The sequence below is a fragment of the Molossus molossus genome, unplaced genomic scaffold (genome assembly GCF_014108415.1).
Source record: "Molossus molossus isolate mMolMol1 unplaced genomic scaffold, mMolMol1.p scaffold_m16_p_2, whole genome shotgun sequence".
Taxonomy (NCBI): Eukaryota; Metazoa; Chordata; class Mammalia; order Chiroptera; family Molossidae; genus Molossus; species Molossus molossus.
In genome coordinates, this window is record NW_023425355.1 from 68,573,491 (window position 1) to 68,577,929 (window position 4,439).

The following is a 4,439-nucleotide window of genomic DNA, read 5'->3' on the forward strand; positions in this document are numbered from 1 at the left end:
TTGCAAAGGTGTGGGTAGAGTGTGGGAACCTTACAATAGGTGGGGTAGTACTGTTCTGATAGTAACAGCAGATAGCCATTACCCACTTAGGCCTGAAAGGCCAAGGATCGAAGAACACTATGAAGACTTTGGCTTTATAGGAGCTAGTGGCTTTCAGTCGAGGGAAGCAGCCGTTGCCAGCACGCCACTCATCAAAAGAGGGCCTGGGAAATCAATATTCCAACTTTACTCTCCTCTCTACCTCCAATCTCCGGTTGGTGCCAAATACAATGAGAAGTCAGGAGGCAAGCGAGCCCATTAATGCAATTTATATGGGTCAGCCTCCCATGTCACAGAGCAGGGTGAAGAGCAGACCTGGATATTCAGTCACACTATGCAACTGGATTATTTGTTCCTTAGCCCCAATCTGCTCCATTTGTGATTCCTTCTACTTGTTCTCTCCTCCTTATTTCCTATTGCCAAAGACTGCTTTTTTTTTTTTTTTTTTATTGTGCCATGGGACTCGTCCCAGTCTTAACATTAAGTGAGCGTCTCAAAGACCCATGACTATTTAGTTTTAAAACCAGATCACACATTTGAACTCCTCTCGGTTCAATGTGTTTTCTTCTATAGTACTGCATTCTCTGTAAGACTGTGAAGTGATAATATTATAATGATGATGGTGATGATGATGATAGCTGTCATTTTTTGTACTCTTATGATGTGTCAGAAACTGGTGTTTTACATAGAATTCTTTGCTCTGAGAATAGCATGGCTTTTGTAGGTGTCTAATCTATGGCAGGAAAAAAAAAACTTAACTTCCAGTGCACAAGTGAGAATAAAGACCAACTTCTTACCTTTACAGATAGCAGAACATTTTATGGATCCCATTTCCATTCTGCCTCTGTCACCCTTGAATTGCTGTGTACCAGATGCAAAGAGGATGTAGTTAACACATTCTAATTATGGGCTCTAGGAAGAGAGCTGCTTTTATGGAATGCACTCCTGCTGCCACTTTGGCTTCTGTTGCAGAGGCTGCTGAGTGTGCTAAATGCTCTCCAAATGCCCAAGGGGCACACTCAAGATTTGAAAATGCTAACAGAGGAGCTTAATTATGGTTCCTGAGAATGATTCCATTTACAGCCTTCAAGTCCTGAAAGGCAAGGTCTGTGTTTAGGGAGAAACACAAATTGCACCTATGGGCCAAGACAGTTTCACCATGATTTGACATAACTATCCAGTGTAGTTCTTCCAAAGTTACTGAATTTGTAAAGGAACCCAACATCTCTAATTGCCATTGCCAGACCTTTCTGTGGGTGGAGGGTGAAGTGGGTGGAGGTGAGACTGACCATAAGCCCAGCAGGTATTCTTGCATACATGCAGAGCAGCTCACCTTTGTTCGACAAATATTTACCCAATAGTATGCAATCTCCATCAGGCTGGGAATTTTCATCTGCCTCCCACCACCACTGCTGTATCTCTAGCACCTACGATGGTGCCTGATGTATAGTAGATGCTCAATAAATATTTGTTAAGTTGCATAAATAAATAAAATGGGGGTTTCCTCTGATGTCCAAAGATTCCATAATAACTACCAAGGTTACTTCAGTGCGAAATTCCTCTGGACCTCTGGATGATACTGTCTCTCCCATATTGGAGTTTACCACTTCACCTTTCTCATAGCATTTTTCCAATTGAAGTCAAATAAGTGTTTTTCTAGCATTAGTTCAGCTCAAAGCTACTCAAATCACTCGAATGAATATCATTAGGCCCCCTTTAAAAATGTTACCCTGGCTCTGGCTGGTATGGCTCAGTTGGTTGGGTGTTGTTTGGTGCACCAAAATGTTGCTGGTTCGATTCCCAGTCAGAGCACATGCCCTGGTTTTAGACTCAATCCTGGGTAGGAGGCGTACAGGAGGCAGCTGATTGATGTTTCAATGTCACATAGATGTTTCTCTCTCTCTTTCTAAAAATGAATACAAAAATATTTTTTAAAAATGTTGCTTTTGCCCAGCCGGTGTAGCTCAGTGGTTGAGCATCAACCCACGCACCAAGAGGTCGCCAGTTCGATTCCTGGTCAGGGCACATTCCCAGGTTGTGAGTTGGATCCCTAGTGGGAGACAGCCAAACAATGTTCTCTTTCATCGATGTTTCTGTCTTTCTCTCCTGTTTCCTGCCTCTCTCTCTAAAATCAATAAAGAAAAAAAAAAACTTAAAAAAAATGTTGCTTTGGCTGGGCAGCTCAATTGGTTGGAGCATTGTCCCGTATACCAAAAGGTGGCAGGTATGATTTCTGGTCAGGGCATATATCTAGTTTGCGGGTTCTATCCCCAGTCGGGGAGCGTATGGGGGACAAACAATGAATTTTTCTCTCTCACATGTCTGTCTGTCTGCCTGCCTGTCTGTCTCTCTCTCTTCGTCTCTCTCAAAAATTAATAAACATATCTTTAGGTGAGCATTTAAACAATGTAGAGATTTACCCCTTTGCATTTGGCTATCTTAATGTTGTAGTTAAGTTCGAGAAACTCTTAGGAAACATATCAGGCCCAAACCTCACTTGACACACAGTGTCAAAGTTGATGTTAACTGTTTCTGCAGTAATGAGTGTTTCATTATTTTTTAAAAAATATTTTTAATTGATTTTAGAGAGAAAAGGGGAGAGGAAGACAGGGATAGAAACACTGAGGAGAGAGAAGATTGATTGACTGCCTCCTGCATGCCCCCTACTGTAGATCAAGCCCAAACGTGGGCATGTGCCCTGACCAGGAATCAAACCAGCAACCTCTTCCTTCATGGGTTGATGCTCAACCACGGAGACACACCAACCAGGCAAGTTTTTCATTATTCCATTGCTGCCCCAGCTCCAGAGATGTGAGGCAACTGACAATATGGGTAATGGGCTTTCATTTTCTTTATACAAAGTCAATTAAGGAAGTGGGTGGTCTTCAATTATTTTTGCAGTCTCTTCAGATCAGTAACATTCTTTTTTCCTTGCAGATACAGTCCTTTCTATGGCTATAGATTCAGTGCCCAAAATAGAGCAAGTTTAGCTGCATTTATGCTCTGTATTTCTCAGGGAAGGACATGCTTGTTACACCAAGGATTTGCAAGGTGATCAATTTATTGTAAGCAAATCAAACCAGACTAAGAAGCATTCTAACTTTTTTAAAGTGTTTTTTCTTCTTTTTTTATTAATTTATTTTTGTTACAAATGTTTCTCCTTTCCCCCTGATTAACACCCTCCTCCAGATCCCACTACCCCCAACATTGTTGTCTATGTCCATTGGTTATGCATACATGCATATAAGTTCTGTGGTTTATCTCTTTTCTCCCCCTGCCTGCCCCTCTCTTCTGAGGTTTGTCAGTCTGTACCCTACTTCTATGTCTCTGGGTCTGTTTTGTTCATCGGCTTGTATTGTTCACTATATTCCACAAATAAGTGAGATCATGTGATGTTTGTCTTTCACCGATTGGCTTATTTGGCTTAGCATAATTCTCTCCAGGTTCCTCCATTGTTGTCTCAAAGGATAAGAGATCTTCTTTCTTACAACTGGATAGTATTCCATTGTGTATATATACCATAGCTTTTTTTCCATTCATCTATTGATGGACACTTGGGCTGTTTCCAGATCCTAGCTAGTGTAAATAGTGCTGCTATGAACATAGGGGTACACATATTCTTTCTGATTGGTGTTTCAGGCTTCTTAGGATATATTCCTAGAAGTGGGATCACTGGGTCAAATGGAAGTTCATTTTTAACTTTTTGAGGAAACACCATATTGTTTTCCATAGTGGGAGCACCAGTCTGCATTCCCACCAGCAGTGTACTAGAGTCCCCTTTTCTCCACAGCCTTGCCAACACTTGTTGATAATTTGTTGAGGGCAACCATTCTGACAGGTGTGAGGTGATACCTCATTGTTGTTTTAATTTGCATCTAACTGATGATTAGTGATGTTAAGCATTTATTCATATGTCTCTTAGCCACTTGTATGTCCTGTTTGTAGAGGTGTGTATTTAGTTCCTCTGCTCATTTTTATATTGGATTCTTTGTCTTCCTTTTGTTAAGTATAAATATGAAATGTTTCCTGAATTTGGGTGTCATCCTTGCACAGGAGCCATGCTAATCTTCTCTGTATCGTTCTGATTTTAGTATTTGTGCTGCCAAAACGACTACTAACTTTTTAATATATTTTATTTCCAGACCCTCAACTGAGTTCTCCAAAATTGTTTATTAGGCTAACTAGATATCTGCTGGATTTGTGAATTCTTGAGGACAACTTATAGATGTTTGTCTTATTCAATGCTGGGTCCTTAGTGTCTAGCTCAGTGTCCAGCACATAGCAGATAACCAATAAAATATTGATGGATAAATCAAGGGATCCTTTAAAGATCAATGTTTAATCAATTGACTGGCCCAACATCACAGTAAAGATTTTAGGCATCTCCTTCTATTCCTTTT

The 4,439-nt window shown here is 40.6% G+C and overlaps 1 non-coding gene across 1 annotated transcript; it reads right to left on the reverse strand.

Annotated features, from left to right (window-relative positions):
• Positions 1 to 4,047: 4,047 nt before the first annotated feature.
• Positions 4,048 to 4,151, reverse strand: LOC118636760. Its single transcript, XR_004960745.1, has one exon. It is a non-coding gene; the product is annotated as a U6 spliceosomal RNA (small nuclear RNA).
• Positions 4,152 to 4,439: the final 288 nt, after the last annotated feature.